The sequence below is a fragment of the Corythoichthys intestinalis genome, chromosome 2, assembly GCF_030265065.1.
Source record: "Corythoichthys intestinalis isolate RoL2023-P3 chromosome 2, ASM3026506v1, whole genome shotgun sequence".
Classification (NCBI taxonomy): Eukaryota; Metazoa; Chordata; class Actinopteri; order Syngnathiformes; family Syngnathidae; genus Corythoichthys; species Corythoichthys intestinalis.
Window position 1 is genome coordinate 12,734,298 of NC_080396.1, and position 20,313 is coordinate 12,754,610.

The following is a 20,313-nucleotide window of genomic DNA, read 5'->3' on the forward strand; positions in this document are numbered from 1 at the left end:
ACAATAGCATGACTGAAAAACAGGTGTCTTTGGACAGATTTTTTTACGGGGAAAAGGACACGTGACAAGCCAGAAGATGAGCCTACACCCTCGAAGAAAACAAAATCTACGCTAATTAACAATCACTAAAGACCCACGAACTGCGAAGGAGTGGATTCGTGACCCGTTTATGAATAAACCGAGTGATTCGAGCATGTCTGTGCAACAGGAGGATCAATTTGTAGCAATCACAAATGACGGCGACCTTAAACGTACATTTGAGACAACAATTCGACCGAGGTTCTGAATTAAAGTCATTCCGGAATATCCTGACATCGCTAGGAGAGCACTGAAAACCGTGCTACAATTTCCAACATCGTATCTTTGTGAAGCGGGCTTCTCTCACTGTCCCATCACCCTTTGATGGGACCATCTCGTCTCAACGAAACAAGCTCAGGCCTCCCACTGATTCAGCAGGTGAGTTATTTTTTTTCCCTGCGCTTAACACAACGGGGCTGAAAACAATTGTTATTTTATATTTGCTGTATTTTTCTGCCGCAGATTGCCGGTGTTCGGACAAATTTTCTATGCGCGTAACGTTAAAAATGGCCGCGAATGCAGCGATTCCAAAGTAAACACTACAAACTTTCTTTAAAGAAAGGAATATTAACTTACCTTTGCCATGTTAGCTGCACACAACAACTGCACAATGCACTTAACGACTTCACCGTTTGTAAGGCACTAATTTACGCTATTTTTGTGTTGCACATGTATGTTTATGATGTAAATAGTTTTTCTGGCACCGTTGGATAACATTGAGAGTCCAACTAAGTATAAAAGAGGGCTTTTTCAACGCCACAAAAGCTTTGGGAGCAAAATTTTATAAGGGTGCAAAATTTGACAGAACACCGGTCAGTGAAAAAAAGACCCAAATCACACTGGTCCGTGGTGCAAAAAAGGTGAGGACCCCTGCCTTACATGATATACAGCAGGGGATAGAGCAGGGATAGCCAAAGTCGGTCCTCGAGGGCCCCTATCCAGCTTGTTTTCCATGTCTCCCTCCTCCAACACACCTGACTCAAATAATTAGGATCGTTATCAGGCTCCTGCAGATCTTACTGATGAGATGATCATTTGATTCAGGTGTTTTAAAGGAGGGAGACATGGCAAACAAGCTGGATAGGGGCCCTCGAGGACCGGAGTTGGCTACCCCTGATATACAGTATACTGTATTAGCAATTCTGCGCAGGCTACCAATGCTGTTCTCAAATGCAAGACTAAAAGACTAAGAATTGGTGGGCTCTCAGGGAGTATAATACACATTGCCCCTGGCATATCAAGTCATTTCATGCACCTCGAGGCAGCACAATCGAGCTGTTTGTTTGGTGTGTCAAAAATAGCCATCTACTGTTACATTCATGACCAGACCTACAGTAGTCCTGCATAAGTTTTGTTCACACAAGGCCCAAGGGAAATAATGGAACTGAATAATCAGCAAAGGTATATAGTAAGCCTATGTAATCACTGCAAAAGTTTAAATATTCCGATTCAGTTTAGGGTTACTTCAGACATTACAGTACAAATCACCACATAAATCGAAAAAGAACAATGGGACTGAAAAAAGTCTAGTCAATTCAGTGCAGCGGCAGTCTTTATCAGATGAGCATGAAAGCAGAAACAATACTTCGGTCAGCTGTTTGAAAACCAAGACGAGGAAAAACAGAAACATGAGCGCCACCACAACTACATCAATTGCGTCTGTTGTTATCTGTGCCTAAATTTCCCCTGAACGAAACACAAGCATCCACAAGTGAAGCGATAAATGTGGAAAGAGTGTATGCATTCGCCCCATTACGTGATTCGGTTCAAGTCAAACTTTCCTTTGTTATAAGATTGTTGCAAAAATGTTAAGTCTCTCTGTAGGTATTATGGGGACAGGACTGACTGGTTCCTACATACTGTAAATCACATTGTGTATGTGTGTGCAATTCACGGAGGAAACATTTCATACATTGTGTTCTACTCTAGTTATCTTTTACTAAAGGTTTTTTTAATTTTGTCAAGCTCAAAGCCTTATGAGTAAGTTTCCCAACATTGAGCACAAACTACTTGTGGTGTGCTCATAGTCTCTAACAACTAGTATGAGTGTTCCTTTTGACAACACTTGAGTTCTCTTGTGTTCCAACAAAAATCCATCCTTTGCTCTGTGTTAGAGTTCCAAAAACTCCCTTTGCGATCTTTTTCCATGAATACCAAATTGTTATCAAGAGAAGACCTTTGGTGCTACTACAAAAGAACCATTTAAGTCGAACCATGGATTGTTGGACATCTCGGCTGCAAAGCTTGTCAGCCGCTTCAAAAACTGTGGGGATGAATAGGGCTCCATACTAGTGCTGCAACAATTAATCGATTAACTCGAGAATTCGATTAGAAAAAAAGATTCGAATTACATTTTGCTGCTTCGAGTATTCGTTTAATTAAAGTGGCGTTGTAATGGTTTATTTTGAAAGTGTTTGCATTTAGTTTTATTGACTCAGTGGATACACTGCCCTCTACTCTGCCTCATTTCACATGGCTGAATCCAGCTGCTCCATGTTAAGACCAACATAAGCCAAGTTTTTGTTTGCGCTAATGTTTTTTAATGCATTCGTAATTTAGTTATAGGTTTAGGTATGTTTAGCCGTTTTTTGTGGGATTATGTGCCTGAACCATTTGTGAAGAGCATTGTAAAAAAAAAAAAAAAAAAAAAAAAAAAAAGTGTTTTGTAGCATTTAAAGTAGCGGACTTTTGCTATGTACTGTAATTTAGCTGATTGTTCTTTAGTTGAAATAGATCCTTATTTATTTTCATATCGTTTGAGGCTCAGGTATTTTACTTTTTCGTGTTCCTCATCCAATTACTCGATTATTCGAACTAACTCGTTCTTCGATTAATCGACTACTAAAATAATCGATAGCTGCAGCCCTACTCCATACAATAGTATGGACTGGTGCAAAAGTACAATTTTAAAAGTATGGATATCTACTGTTTGTTACGACAAGAGGATTCCATGCTAGCACCGAGTAGCTGTTTTCAACCAGCATTCAGAGGACTTTATTGCTGACAGGGGCTCCTTCCGATGCTTGATGCCATTACTGAAGAATAGCTTGAGGCTAGCCGTGCGTGTTTTGAAAAAATTAAAGATGCTAAAGCTGAATGAAATAGTCTACCATGAGGATTTCATCTTCGGCTTTTCCTCTGCAAGTATAGGAGTCAAGGTAAAGTGGATTTTATTTTTTCTTTCTTGTAAAAAGTCGTGTTTTAACTTTCAGACTGCCTCAGATAATACGAGTGAGACTTGTAGTGTGGATTTTTTTCTTAAATTTTGAGGAATTTGGGCTGTTTGGCTTTTCGTTACACTCTATAGTGCGGAAATTTGAGTACCGTATTTTTCGGACTATAGGTCGCACCTGAGTATAATTCGCACCAGCCGTAAGATGACCACCCAAGAGGGGAAAAAAACATATATAAGTCGCACTGGAGTATAAGTCGCACTTTTGGGGGAAGTTTACTTGATAAAATCCAACACATAGAACAGATATGTCATCTTCAAAGGCAATTTAAAATAAAAAATACAAAAGAGAACGACATGCTGAATAAGTGTGCAGTATGATAATGTTACATGATGCATGAACAACGAAATGCGAACGTGGCTGATACGTTAACGTAACATAGCTATTAAGAGTTATTCAGATAACAATAGCATAAAGAACATGCTAACAAGTTTACCGAGCCATCAGTGTCACTCCAAAACACCAAAATAACGTGAAATTTAGGGCTGTCAAACGATTAAAATTTTTATTCGAGTTAATTACCGCTTAAAAATTAATTAATCGTAATTAATCACAATTCAAACCATCTATAAAATATGCCATATTTTTCTGTAAATTATTGTTGGAATGGAAAGATAATACACAAGACTGATATATACATTCAACATACGGTACATAAGTACTGTATTTGTTTATCATAACAATAAATTAAAAAGATGGCATTAACATTACTAACATTCTCTTAAAGCGATCCATGGATAGAAAGACTTGTAGTTCTTAAAAGATAAATGTTAGTACAAGTTATAGAAATTTTATATTAAAACCCCTCTTAATGTTTTCGTTTTATTAAAATTTGTAAAATTTTCAATAAAAAAAAACAACAACTAGTAGCTCGCCATTGTTGATGTCAATAATTACACCATGCTCACTCATGGTACTAACCCATAAAATCAGTTGGACCCAAGCGCCAGCAGAGGGCGCCAAACACCAAAAAACAAGTAACAAGCGGACATTACACTGTACTGTCATTTTAATCTGTTTGAGCGGGGCATGTGCATTAATTGCGTCAAATATTTTAACGTGATTAATTTAAAAAATTAATTACCGCCCGTTAACGCGATAATTTTGACAGCCCTAGTGAAATTATATAATAATGTGTTAATAATTTCACAGATATGTCGCTCCAGAGTATAAGTTGCACCCCCAGCCAAACTACGAAAAAAAAAAAAAAAAAACCTGCGACTTATAGTCAGAAAAATATGGCATATCCAATAAGTAAACACATCTAGGGCATAACTAAGGCACTGTTGATTTAGCTTGTTGTCTCAGGAAGGACAATGTTAAATTGTTAATTAAACATTGAAGTCTTCATATGTTTAAACAATAATTCAAAATAAAATGTGCAGAAACACTCCCCTGTACGTTGTTTACCAAATATAATAATATTCAAAGAAGATACTCATAATTTTCCACATTGCCTAGAAATTTTATTAAAATGTCCATCCCTATTTATATCGGCCTTTTTTGATCCGGCCGGCCGATATGAAAAAATTAGGGCTGTCAAACGATTAAAATTTTTAATCGAGTTAATTACAGCTTAAAAATTAATTAATCGTAATTAATCGCAATTCAAACCATATATAAAATATGCCATATTTTTCAGTAATTTTTTTGTTGGAATGGAAAGATAAGACACAGACGGATATATACATTCAACATACGGTACATTAAGTACTGTATTAGTTTATTGTTACAATAAATCAACAAGATGGCATTAACATTATTAACATTCTCTTAAAGCGATCCATGGATAGAAAGACTTGTAGTTCTTAAAAGATAAACGTTAGTAAAAGCTATAGAAATGTTATATTAAAACCCCTCTCAATGTTTTCGTTTTATTAAAATTTGTAAAAAATTTCAATCAAAAAAATAAACTAATAGCTTGCCATTGTTGATGTCAATAATTACGCCATGCTCACTCATGGTGCTGAAAGCCATAAAATCAGTTGGACCAAAGCGCCAGCAGAGGGCGCCAAACACCAAAAAACAAGTAACAAGCGGACATTACACTGTACTGTCATTTTAATCTGTTTGAGCGGGGCATGTGCGTTAATTGCGTCAAATATTTTAACGTGATTAATTTTAAAAATTGTTGTAATTACCGCCCGTTAACGCGATAATTTTGACAGCCCTAGTGAAATTATAAAATAATGTGTTAATAATTTCACACATATGTCGCTCCAGAGTATAAGTCGCACCCGCAGCCAAACTATGGAAAAAAAAAAAAAAAAATGCGACTTATAATCAGAAAAATACGGTATATCCAATAAGTGAACACATCTAGGCCATAACTAAGGCACTGTTGATTTAGCTTGCCGTCTCAGATAGGACAATGTTAAATTGTTAATTAAACATTGAAGTGTTCATATGTTTAAACAATAATTCAAAATAAAATGCGCAGAAACACTACCCTGTATATTGTTTACCAAATATAATAATATTCAAAGATGATAATAATTTTCCACATTGCCTAGAAATTGTATTAAAATGTCCATCCCTATTTAAATTGGCCTTTTTTGATCCGGCCGGCCGATATGAGAAAATCCATTTTAAAACTGGGTTATATCAGCTCAAGATCAAGCCGCACCTCTCTCTCCTGCCTGATGTCTCCTCCAATAGTATTCAACATGGGGTTTAGTATCTTGCTCAAGGATACTTAGACGAGGTCATCAAGGCAGAGATTCAAACCCACAACCTCTGAGTTGGGGAGCGACTACTACTGAACCAAGCCTCCGCCTATTATTAGCTATTATTTTCTATTTGTGTGATACAATAAACATGCTTTAGGCATTTCAATGAAGTTCCGTTTTTGAATTGTTCAATTTTTTTTTTTTTACACCAATTTTTACACTTTTACTGCAAATGAACATCAGCTCCAAATATCGGTTATCGGCCCCTCTAATTGCTAATAATCGGTATCGATCCTGAAAAACCCATTTCGGCTGATTTCTAATCTAAATATCTCAGTTGTTGGGATTTCACATATTTTGCATGTGACTAGACTGATGCGACAGTATCTCATGACTTTTAACTACCCAAACAATAGGCTGTGTAAGGAAAACTAATTCAAGTGGAAGACAATGGTGAAAGAGCCAGTGTCAATTGCACTGTGTGTATTGCATATATGTAACCAGATGCTGTAAGCCACGGCCATGACTTCACCGTCTTTTTCCACAGGAGCACACACACTTACGCACGCACGCATTCAATACGACCGCAATGTAGAGTTCGCATACAGTTGTTGTAGGCTGGCACAGAATGAGCCAGCCATCTCTTGCACCAGATGCCCATTGTAATATTACATAGTGCGATCACACAGGCATGTGCTTCTCACAGCAGAACACAAAAGAAACAGCTGGCTAGCTGGTTTGTGAAGGGCCGAGCCAAACATTTGGAACTCAGACATGCATTAAGCATGACGTCGTCAACCAATTTGTAGGAGTCATACTGAATGCTAAAGGTGATAAGAGTTCAATCTTCAACGTGCCAAATATAGTTATACTTAGTAGGTTACCATTCCAAACAGATGTTTACAGACTACAATCGAACCTTCAGCGTTGAACGCACGCAAAAGTCACTAAAACTGGCCACTAAAAACTTCTACAAAAACACAACATGCCTCAAAGCCAAACCTTTGGAGTTCAAACCCTCATCACACACTAGAGCTGAAACGAATACTCGAGCAACTCGAGTAACTCGAGTTTAAAAACTGATCCGAGTAATTTTATTCACCTCGAGTAATCGTTTATTTTGACAGCTCTAAGCATCACGTTTTGCTCGGACTACTTTTAATGCGGGACAACGCGCTGATGTCACGTGCGTAGAGGAAGAAGCAAAAAAAAAAAACTTACTGCAGCCGACAACCGCTACAAACGACGCCGACGTTGCTAAATACTAGCCCGCTCATGCTACGTTAGTTGCAGGTCGCGTCCAGTGAGTCTCATAGAGATCACATGTATGTTGAACTAGATGCACAATGACAGACTAGGCCGCGTTTGGGCAGCGTTAGCAAACGGCCGCCATCTTAAAGCAGTAGAGCGCTAAGCGCTAATAAAGAGCGCTAAACGCTAATATACTGTATAAGATTAACGTTACTGTCACTACTAGCTCACCTTACGTTAGCACTGCAGAGGGCTAGGTTTCAATTAATTAAGACCGCTTTCGATGCGTGGCTAACGTGTCTTACATACAGGCTATAACATAACATAGCGTTGTGGAGTGATGAGGGTGTCAAATAAAAACTCAATAATGCTAACTATCAATTTTAGCTCAGTAGTCATTGCTAGATAAAACACCAAGTAGCACTAGTCCCTAATGTGCTCCAATACAGCCTGTATCATACATTTATTTTGAACAGTGCAAAAACTCAAAATCCTATCAGGATTTACAGTTTAGACTAACTTAAAACTTAACTAGAACTTAAAAATGGCTTGACACAAATAGAAATTTAATTGAAAAACGTGGGAAAAAATCCTAACTTTTAAGTGATGTGTGTTATCAAGCGTAAAGGCATTTTTAGGTGTGTTTATATATTATATATATATACTTTTTAAAAATAAGATCTAAAGGTTTTTTGAGTGAAAGCAGTGAATTAGTCATTTTTAAAAAATCTAGTTACATCTGAGATGCAATTGTTGGCTGTTTTCAACAATATACATCAAAAATAAAGACATTGATTGACTGAAAATGATAAAATGTCTTGTTTTCTCATGTATATCTATAATTGCGCTTCACCTAAAAATATATTTGTTTTATCCGATTACTCGATTAATCGATAGAATTTTCAGTCGATTACTCGATTACTAAAATATTCGATAGCTGCAGCCCTATCACACACACCAGAGAGCTAAAAATTAAGCATCTGAAGGATACACTACATTTTGACCCCTCGCCAGCTTTTTGGGTCACTCTAGGCAATTCCACCACAGTGATTACAGCAATGGGTAGGAAAAACTATCAAAATGACATGACAAAGGTCTGACTAGGACTCTGTACATTAAGAGTACAATATATTGATTGCATATCAGTTATGTAATTTAATATTTAACTATTCCAAGTACAGGTGAGGAATTTTAATTTACTTGAATTTTCCTTTCATTTTCGCCCTCTGGTTAAGAGCTTATAGATAACTTTTTACGATTGTATAGCAGACCGATGACTGCCCCCGAAACCCGGGTCGTGCGCCACCTCGCGAACCGCCCACCTATCCACCGTTCCACCGAAGGCATCACGTTTACTCCAAGAGCGAAGGAGCGATACTCGGACAAGATATAATTAAGTTAACGTAGTGCTAAGAAATAATATTAACGTTACTGTACATTGATAACGTATCGTTAGCCCTGCGGAGGGCTAGGTTTCTATTAATTATGATTACCATATTTCTCGGACTGTAAGTCGCACTTGAGTATAAGTCGCACCAGCCCAAAAATGCACAATGAAGACGAAAAAAAACATTGGTCGCACCGGAGTATAAGTCGCATTTTGGAGGGAAATTTACTAGATAAAATCCAACGCAAAGAACAGATATGTCACCTTGAAAGGCAATTTAAAAATAAATATAAAAAATACATATAAAAATATAAAACATATATATGAATAAAATAATATAGAAAAATATAAAATATAGAAAAATATAAAAATTAAAAAAATATAAAAGAGAACAACTTGCTGAACAAATGTACAGTATGATAATGTTACATGATACATGAACAACAAAATGTGAACGTGGCCGGTATGTTAATGTAACATAGCTATTTAGAGTTATTCCGATATGTATAGCATAAAGAACATGCTAACAAGTTTACCGAACCATCAGTGTCACTCCAAAACGCCAAAATAACATGTGAAATGATAAAATAATGTGTTAATAATTTCACACATAAGTCGCACCCCCTGCCAAACGATGAAAAAAACTGCGACTTATAGCTTTATGGCGCAGTGGTTTGCGTCCCTACCTACCGAGTGGAAGCATCGTGAGTGCGCGGGTTAGTGTCTCAGTCTCGTCAGAGGTGGGAGCGGAACGCGGAGCGCCGCTGACACACTGGTTACAATGGTGCCGTGACCCGGATCGGCAGCGAAGGTTTCGGAGGGGTGAGTGTAACGGGTACACGCAGGTCCGTTGTGGAGCGTGGAAACCTCCCTGGCGATTCCTTCATGTAAGGACGCTGGCAGCTGTGGCGTTAGTTCGAGCCTTATGTCGTAATGGTTAGCGTCCCTACCTGCTGAGTGGAAGCGTCGTGACTCATGAACGTGCGGGTTCACGTCCCAGCCTAGTCAGAGGTGGGAGCGGAACGCAGGGCAGCACTGACACACCGGTAACATATATGCGACATTGGATAATTTCTCGTGGCACACCCGACGATCTCTCACGGACTGCATTAGGATATTTTAAATAAATAATGGACATAAATCTGTTTGGCTACTTTATTAATTAGTAATGTACGTTGCATCGATAATCGTGATAATCGTGATAACTGATCATCGTCAATACAGTGTTCATTAGAGGTGTGCAAAATTTCCGATTCTTAGATTATTCGCGATTCGGGCGTGGAAGATTCGAGAACGATTCACAAACATCCAAATCCCAATTATTGAAATATGCCAAGTAAAGCGGAAGTACAACACACTCAGCGCGCCGCGCGGTCAATGAACATGATGCTTCTCATTACCCGGCCCCTCGGGTAAAGCCAATGCTCAACTCACGGCTCTAGCTCAACTCATGCCACGAGATAAAAAAAATACACAACAACATACCTGACTGCTGCCGAAAAGCTGCTACAAAGTACATCCACATAATGTTACGGTAGATATCATTTATATAGGACTAGATGCAATATAGATTCGGTAGCGTTAGCAGCACACCTACAAAAAGCTAGATGTGGGCGTTAGTAAACGGCCGCCATCTTAAAGCAGTACACTTCCCTGCAAGGCTGTTGTAGCGAACCTTCCAAGCAAACCTAATTAACTTTTTATCTAAAATACTCGGTAAAATATTGACTTGAATCTATCTTTAAAATAGTTTTAAAACTTTCACATGTCGAAAGTAGACAAAAGGGAAATTATGGAATAACGGGAGCAATTTAAACATCTTTAACGGTTGATTCACAACATTAAATTAATTGAATGTAGTTTAAAGCTGCTGATACAGAATGGGGACTGGATTTTTTATTTACTGTTATTTTTGTATATTTGTTTAATGCTATATGTTAACTTGATACTGAAATAGTAGTTTGGTTTAGCCTGTGAGTATTTTTGAACAATTTTGGAACTAATGTACAAAACATTTAAAAATAATTATAATAATAAATAAAAAAATTAAAACATTTTTTAAAAAAAGGAGGGGAGTGCATCAATAATCGTTTTATAATCGAATCGGAGCCTCTGAATCGTAATCGTAATCAAATCGTTAGGTGCCCAAAGATTCCCAGCTCTAGACTGTTCATCGTTCCATAATCGAATCGTAGCACCCTGAATCGTAATCGAATCATGGGGTGCCTAAGATGGCACACCCTTAGTATTGAGTACTTTTAAGAGGATCGATATGGAGTTGAAAAGTAGTATCAAGGCAACAGTACTTAAAACAATGCGGGTAGTTTGGTATGACAATAAAACTACAGCAATTGCAAGTTAAAAGTGTCAGAGCGGATGTTCAACTGGAGCATTTACTGTATCTCTGGATCTCCGTTTTTTTATCTTAATTGTGAACAACAACAACAACAAAAACTAAGGGTGTAATGGTACATGTATTTGTATTGAACCGTTTCGGTACGTGGTGCTCGGTTCGGAACGGAGGCGTTTCTGACGTATTGTAACCCTTACTTTTCGAGGCTGTGAGTCGATCAGGTTACAGTTTCTTTGTGTAGATTATATTTACTCCGTCTTCTCTACTATAATGAGGACCAACACGGTAGGACAGTATAACCCAGAAACGTCAACGGCCCGACAACGTGGCCACAGCGAGAACGCAGTGAAATGCGGGCGTGAAAGTCAATCAGCCAATGCACACCAGTCGCAGTGCGGCTGCGTGTTAGACGCGTCCCAGAAGCGGCTCAACGTGACGCACGCAAAAACAACGGCAGAGTTTATTATTTGACGTGAGACGCGACCCTCCTGCGTCAATACTACTACGGGTAGCTAGGAACGGGCAGAACGGAAGTCACTCGTGTAGAAATACGGTGGATCCGGTCGATTTTCAAACTAATATGCAATCGTAAACTACTTTTTGAGTCCATCAGATCTCTTGAGTGGTCGATCGGGGCACAGTTGACTTGTCTTTGTTGATTTACTGCTGTCTTCTCTGCTATAATAATAACCAACACGGCCCCGTGTTCAATACAAAACCCTCCTACCACAACAAAACAAGTAGGAACTAATATTCATATAGGAACTAAAGTTATACAACATAAAATATACAATATAAATGAATACTACATCACAGTTGTAAAATATACACACATAATAAAATAAATAATAGCCCAATCAAATAAAATAAATTGAAATGAGCTAAAACACTTGTAATTAAATGATAAGAATAATTGTGTAAGCAGAATCTGTGTATTAAATTTATTAATTTCTGTGTGGCGCTTTTACTTGAGAAAATCCACCAATAAAGCTTTTGAAAACAGTTCATAAGAAAAAAAAAAAGATTCATTGAGGAATTTCATTTGTAAAATACATGTTAAAATCTTTGTCATTGGGATTGCTTTTCTCTTTAGCACAGGACTTCTTTTTTCGTCTTTCTTTCAGAAAGAAAGCTGACCAATACACGGGGTCTGAAAGGCAAATTGTTGTTGGATTATCTATAAATACCCGCTACTTTCTGAGCAGAATTCTAGCTTTGTATAGGCTAATGTTCCTATTGTTGAAAGCACAAAGATGTGTAATAAAGAACTAGCACATTTATATTTCGCATTTTGTTTTCTTATAGTACCGAAAATGAACCGAACCATGACCTCAAAACCGAGGTACGTACCGAAGCGAGATTTTTGTGTACCGTTACACCCCTAACAAAAACTAATAATGACTCCAGAATATTTGGAATGTGCATTGCAGTTAACCTTGACACATGTTATTGCACACTTAATAGACAGCAGACATCACTTCATGCACTCTCAAATGAAAAACAGAGCGAGCGACATCCGTCTTTCCAAATAGACCAACACCTGTTCTGTGCTTTTACTGCCTTTCCCCCACAATCTAACCACTTAGATCATCGTGCCTGCTGGAAAAAGTGCTGTCACCAGAGGCGTGAAAGAGACTCTCAAAGCAATATGTTTAGAAAAAAAAAACTAAAGAGGTCAAGATGTCATCCTGAGGGGGTTTAATATGGACTTGTGGCATTTTTCCACGTCAACGTTCCAATGTCGAGAAATGTTTTAATGACAAACTGTTTTGACAAACAGTTTTAAATGAGCTCAAGAGAAAAATCATAGTCATTGGTCTGTAACGGTCATAAACCTACCTGCCACCTGATGAAAAATGTTGGATTGCCCTTCTTTATAGCTTTATGATGTTCGCATTGGGTGCTGATTCCATCTGTGGGGACAAACACAGAATACAAGGTGAACTGCACATCACATGCAAATACAACTAAAGAATGTTGAAAATGTCAAAGATGTCAGTGTATTCACTTAGTAACCCTGAACTACTGTCGCCTACGGTTAAAACAAAAAAATAAAAGGTTTCAAGTTGCTGTTGGCTGTCTTGCTGTTGACAGACAGCCAACTAGAGCTGTCCCGACTAGTTGGCGTCATCGATGACGTAAATGCGTCGACGGGCAATGCATACCGTCATTTTTTTTTTTTTTTAAATGACATGCGGATAAAGTTTAGAATGGCGGGCGCTCGTGATGCTCGCGGTGAAAGCGGCATAAAGCCACAAAAGTGGACCAGATTGGCCAGAGCCTGGAATTATTTCAAGAAAAATATGGAGGGTGCCACTGTGTGTACTTTTTGCTAAGCTGAGCTCGCATACAACAGTAGCACGTCGGCTATGAACGAACACTTGGAGCGCCGTCACCTAGGTGTAATTTTGGAAGACAACAAGAAACAACAAGCTAGCGGATTGTAAGTCCATACAATTATCTAACGATTTTTTAAAAATTGAAGTTGCCTTAATGTGTGTCGTATCAACGTGCATCATTAAGTTTTTTTCCCAACGTACTTCACGTTTTTAACGTACTCTGCTGCTGCTCCTGAAAGCTGTACATCTCAACTAGGCACGTGCCGGTATGAGATTTTGACAGTACGATAACCGTGGGCAAAAATACCACGGTATCACGGTATTGCAATTATAGCTCCAAAATGTGTTATTTTGAGATGTATGGGTTAAAAAAAAAAAAAATTCCATTGAACATGATTTTTTTTTTCAGAACATAGTTGCAAATTGGAACATGAATATATTGTCAAAATAAATTATCAATTTAAAAAAACCTAATGTTTTAAATAAAATTAAAATAAATATAACTTATAGACTATACCCACAGCCACAGCTCAAGTTGCTCAAGATGAGAGCAAGAACAAAATAATTTCTATAAAAAAGTAAAAACACTTCTGAATAAAAATTTTAAAAAATTCTACTGCATGACTTTTTTTTGAAGGTGGAAAAGCTCAAGTGAAGTTTCGCCATTTTCAGCCACTGTGTCAGCTCTAGTCTACATGATGTCATGCCTATGTGTTAAAAAACAAAGAATTCATAAGTTTATAAGTTAGTTAAAAATGTATACGTTAGTTTAAAGTGTAAATATTGTTGTGGAAAGGTTTCATCTAAAAAACATTGGGAGTGAGACCTCTCCTTGATCCAGCGAACGTGGATTTGTGCTAAGGGCAAGAGCATCTTTCGCAATTAGCGATCTTTGATGCTATCCCCTTTTCCCCTTCATTCAAGCGAATCAAGCTTGTTTTCTCACTCTGCGGCTGTAACACTCGACGAAGTTGCTCTCCCAGTTAAGCCTAGGTTAACATTCGTCTTTGTAAGCTTTTAGTTAGTTTTTATATTGAATTTGAAAGGAAAATGTGTTTTGTTTTTGGCGAACTTTTTCATGGTGCTAATCTGTTGAAGCTACTCACACATGGAAAAATACAATTGTACATTTTAAATGTATTCATTTTGTATATTCCACTTACCACGATTTGATAGCTCAATAAATTGAAGAAAAGTACGCCTTATCTTTGGAGTATTTGTTTTTGGGTCCACTGGCTGTCCAGCCAATAGCGTCACTTTCACACATAGCAACAAACAGGAGGGGGTGAGCGCTGCTGCGCCAAGCCACTTCTGCCTGCATTTTTGACACATAAAAAATAGCAAATACCGTACTACGGTCTGACGGAAAATTTTTGTGGTTTTGAAACAGCCGGTTACCGTGAAACCGGTAACCGGCACATGCCTAATCTCGACATCTCTGTACACAGCATGCAGATTGTATGTAATGGTATCATGGAAGCTCCCACTTGGGGGGGGGAAATGTATATGGCGGAAAACACTCAGGTGACTTGAAGTTCCGCTCTGAGACACCCAATTTGGCCAAATTTCAAAATTGTCCGATATGAATGTGTGATACATCATTGGAAAGCTTAAAATCTCAATTTTCTGGGGGAAGAAAAATTTTGGACAGGATGGCATTTTTTTTCTTTTCTTTTCTTTTTTTTTATAAACAGAAAAACCCTACCTGAGGGTGAGCGCACGCGAGAGCAGAATTACAGACACCATGACTTTAACGAGATATTATCGTGTACTTACCTTGTTTCGATCCAAAAACTCCATGTCGCATGTATCACTGAGTGTCAAGACACAGCTGTGAATGGCCACAGCCGGATTTTTGGAGGGATTTTATGGGTGAAACATGGTAATATAACAAGGGTCGCAATGTTGGATTCATTATTTATCATCTAACATATCGGAGAAAATGCGAGAATAACAAAAAAAAAAAAAAAAATTAAGTGAAAGTTATGAGGTAGATATCCGTGACTTTTTTACAGACACCATTTTTTTCATTGCGATGTAATTTGTTTCAAAGTTTAAAAGATGCGAGCGAATCACTATTTTATTTATTTATTTATTTTTACGAAATATTAGACATCAATTAATGATTCTAAGCTAAAATGACAGATATTTTGAATGATAAATATAATTAATTACCGTTGTTTAATGGCTGTGTTGAAACAAAAGCTGTTGCGCGACGTCTGTAAACGGGGGTCTCCAGGGTAAAACGGACAAATTAAAAATAGTTTGGGGGTTTAATGCGCCATCAATCTGCTATGGCAGCATATACTGTAGACATACAGTGGGGAGAACAAGTATTGTTCTCTATACTTGTTCTCCCCACTGTATTGTTGTATCAAACACAACATTTGTTTTGGCTTAAAATACAGCAGTTTCTTGAAAAAAGGAGTGCAAGAGCAGACACGGCTTTTTCAGTCTTGTCTGTGTTTTCTGCCATAATATATATCTCATGACTATGTGTGCCTTTCATTTAAAATAATTGTGGTAATATTTCAGTGTGCCCTCTGCTTTATCTATTTTCAAATTAAAACAAACAAAAATTGAACAGTTTTTCCCCTCCCCAAAAAATGTGGAATCCACACCAGGATGGGCATCTGAACTCACGCAAAGTATTCTGAAAATAGTTGTCCGGGACATTGCAATTCATTTTAACATTTATAACAATATAGATAATGACAACATACCACAAAAAGAGCAAGAATTGTTTTGACTCCTGTTAAAAAGGTGAAGTCACAGTGTTTCCGTTTACATTTCTTTGGCACTAGTTAATTTGACCTCACTGTTTGTGATTTATTATTGATATTTGTTATTTATTTATACGCTAATAAAGAATTTAGGTGTTCCAAAATGTTTTTTGTGTATTAATAACCTTCAACAAAAATTTCAAAATAAAAAACAATAATAAAATGAAATTATTAGATTAGTCGACTAATCGTAAAAATAGTTGGCTGACTAATCGGGAGGAAATTAGTCGGTTGGGACAGCCCTACAGCCAACCAATGCTTATAAAAGTTATGAGGTGTTGTTATACTCGCCATTATGCACCGCGGTGATGCAAATAGACACAATACTAGTCTAATATTTAACCCCGGATAGGAATGAATGAATGAATTACACAATGTTTGTGCAGGTATTGCTGGGCCAACACAAAGAAAGCTGCCTTACTATACACAAAACCCAAACCAGCAGTGATGGGGAAACAATGAGTATATTTCATGGTATTCAACTCCAAACGCTAAAAAAAAAAAAAAAAAAAAAAAACACTGCATACTTATCTGCTTTTGGTGATTATCGGGTTAATTGCATAAAAGTCTAGAAATTCTATAAAACCCGACACTTCGACATGTCATTGAATGGCTCACAAGCTGCGGGTGAAAACACCTGTGTGCCTCCTCGCGTTCAAACAGTTTGCAACTCCCAAACTACGTCGCCGAGCAAAAGGAGAAAGAAAGCGAACTAACTTCCAGCTGTTCTCACAACATATCCTACCTTGGAAGGCAACATTTGAACCGTGTGAATCCAAAACTCGTTGCGGTTAATCCACTTAAAAGTCCGTACATCCGCGGCAAACCTGAACCGGAGGTGGCAGTGCTGGTGTCAGCAGCCTTTACGACGGAGCCGAGGAGGAGGAAGAAAAGAGAGTTGTCGCGGCGAAGTTGCTGAAAGAAAGTCCGGCCCCTCCGGTACGTCCCCCCTTCTCCTTCTCCTCCTCCGCCTCCGTCACACTCCTGCTGACAGAAATAGAAAACGAGCAAGGCGGGCTTCACCAAAAATAGCCTCGATTCGACGCGGACCGGGATCATTGTTTTCTTCTATGACACGTTCCAATTGGATGTACGTGACAGCCAATCAGCGCACATCTCTTTGCAGTCTAATGTTCAATTAACTCCTCTTTTACCATTGACGGCGAAAGGCGTCCAATTCTTTTGAACAGGGAGGGGAGCACTCCTACTTCAAAAAGGGATTGGACCATAGGCGGAGTTTGATGTCTGGGGCAGGGGGGCACAACATGTTGATGACCCCGAAACGCAGTGTCAGCAATAAAATTAAGTTAAAAGAATATTTATAATAATAAGTTGAAAATGGGTGTTTTTTTGTTTTTTTTAATTCCATTTTTTTATTATTTTGGGAAAAAAAGGACAAGAACTCAAAATTCAAAACATGAAGACCACAAGGAGGTCATATATTACAACCCAATTAAGTTAAATAAATAAATAAATAAATACATAAATAAAAAATCTCATGCACATACTAGGGCTGGGCGATATGGCCTTCACGATAAATTGAGCAGATTTACCTCGATAACGATAAATGACGATAAATTCGCCCAAGCGGACTGTTATATAATTTGAAATTTTGAATCAATGCATGGAATACAAATTAACCGTTTCTCGTTAAATTTATTTACCAGCTTTCAATTTAACAATTGCACATGCAGTCTAAACATTAAGTGTTAAAAAAAATCTTGTAAACAATAAGAATTCTAGTGTGAACATTTATGACAGCTTGTATGACTTGAAAAATGTAGAACATTATAAAAATCAATATGACGACTGTGCAAAGATGTCATTCCAACACAAATGACTTGCAGCTTTAACAGTACACTTCAGACAACTTATTGGTAATGGCTGCTGTGACATAATTATTCAACACAAGTGTTTACGTCAAGGTTTCAGGTTTTTTTTCCCGAAACATTTTTCAATACATGTACCCCCCCACACAGACACAACCAGATTAAAGCTGTATTGCTCTGATGCCAATGAAATATTTAAGGTTTTATGATGGCAGAGTAAAGCAAACACACACAGAAAAATAGCTGTGGCCATTAAACTATCATATTATATATAGGCTTCACTGTTGGATTATACTTTATGCTGAGTGCTTTACCATCATAAAGGTTTCAGAGAAATCGCACAGAGATGCCAAATAACGCGACATAATGATTGCTACATGAAGTCCGTGCCCAGTCCACTCATTAATTTCAGCCGTTTCGACAAGGTTAGAGCCTATCCGACTCTTTCACGTTCATTTGTAGCCGCTGTTAGCCGCTAGCGTTAGCCTGTGGCTTGGCTACCAGAAGAAAGCACTGAAAGCATCCTCTCTTGAAATCGCGAGAACCAGGGAGGACAGCGGGTGAAAGCCCGTCTGGAACCCGCCAAGAGTTTACTTAATGTCGGGTGAAAGTTTGGCAAAGCTAACTTAAGCCCGACTTCATCCCGTTTACTTGTAGTGTTAGCCGCTGGCGTGAGCCTACCGGGCTTCTGTTTGTTTGGCTTCCTGAAAACCACGTGACTCCATACGTAAGCACACTGTCTGCTTTCTTAAAGGGGAATGAACATAGCCGAACAACACAGAGTCAAAGCGGGATGAAAAGACTATATTTTCTTGTTTCATTAAATTACCGAATTTGCCGACATGGTCAAAATTACGTCGGTCATCGTGAAGAATTTCGGTGACGGTAAATTTTCGGTTTACCGCCCTGCTCTAAGTCACATTCACACACGCATTCACACAGCTTCCAAAGACAAAAATGAAAACTACTTCAGTATATAGAAGACATAATTACATTCTGAGGTCTCAGACTGTTAATACAATTTACATGTATATGTCCCATAGTTTTTCAAATTCTTTTTGTTTTCCTTGAGCGATGTAGGTCAGTCTTTTCATTCCTATGTTTTGCGAAAGTTCCTTAATCCATTGTCTTAGCGAGGGAGGTTCCATGTTCTTCCAGTTTAAGGCAACCACTCTTCGTGCACGCAGTAACCCAAAGTCTAACAATTTTCTCTTTTTTTTTTGGTTATTAATACATCCGTTGGATAAATCCCCAAAACACAAAGTTTGGCCGAGGTAGGTACATTACATTTAAATACAACTGATAAACACTTAGTGTTTTTTTGTTGTTGTTGTTGTTTCCCATCATTCTTGAGGGGAACTCTAAATCAGGCTGCTGGCAGGACAGCTATACTTTTCAACAAGATCATCATCCATTGAATATGGTATGCCCGTCGGTGTCGTGCCAATGTAGTTACCTCAGTCAGAAATTGTATTCCTTGGGCGGAGCCATATCGAAGTAGATTTGTGTCTTTATGATTCGATCAAATAAGAAAAGTTGGTTCAATACAAAAAAAAAAAAAAAGGTGCTTCAATCAAAATATATTTTTTCAATTAAAAAGGAGTCACTTTATTTTTTTTTAAAAATGTGTTTGAATGTGGGATTTTTTTTTTTATTTTTATTGAAGCCAATTTTTTTGATTGAAGCAACTTTTTTGATTGAAGTAATGTTCTGCGTTTGGGCCACATTGTGGCTTGGACATTTGTGTCATTATTAATTAATCAAAAAAACAGTTGCTTATTACAAAAATAAATAAATAAAATTCAAAAGACAAATCATTTCAATCAAAAAAAAAAAAAGAAAAATTTTGATCATAGAAAAAAAGTTTTTGAATGCATAAAAATATTTGAGACTCAAAAATTTGCATTTGAACACTTAATTTTTCATTTAAAAATGTTTTCTTTGATTTTAGCAATCCTTTTTGTGTTTGGGCCATATTATGGGTAGGGCATTTGTATCTTACGGAGCCCCCCGGGTGCCAGGATAGAAAAAATAAAAAATCATAGCTAATCTGTACCCGCAGTTTACTAATCTGTGGGTACAGTTTAGTAATCTGTACCCACAGATTACTAAACTGTAGCCACAGATTAGTAAACTGTACCCACAGTTTAGCAATCTGTACCCACAGTTTAGCAATCTGTACCCACAGTTTACTAAACTGTACCCACAGTTTACTAATCTGTACCCACAGTTTAGCAATCTGTACCCACAGTTTAGCAATCTGTACCCACAGTTTACTAATCTGTACCCTCAGTTTACTAAACTGTACCCTCAGTTTACTAATCTGTACCCTCAGTTTACTAATCTGTACCCACAGATTAGTAAACTGTACCCACAGTTTAGCAATCTGTA

General features: G+C 37.7%; 1 protein-coding gene across 5 annotated transcripts in view; it reads right to left on the bottom strand.

Annotated features, from left to right (window-relative positions):
- The window catches only part of hdac7a (histone deacetylase 7a), a 222,547-nt gene that overhangs the window by 103,540 nt on the left and 98,694 nt on the right, over positions 1 to 20,313 (bottom strand). For 2 of the 5 annotated variants that reach the window (XM_057823113.1, XM_057823088.1), the window contains exons 1-2: positions 16,839 to 17,093; positions 12,811 to 12,884 (exon numbers count right to left, since the gene is read on the bottom strand). The gene's annotated coding sequence lies outside the window, so the exon portion shown is untranslated. Of the gene's footprint in view, positions 1 to 12,810; positions 12,885 to 16,838; positions 17,096 to 20,313 lie in introns of those variants that run through there. The other 3 variants (XM_057823103.1, XM_057823096.1, XM_057823122.1) reach the window with 2 other exon arrangements.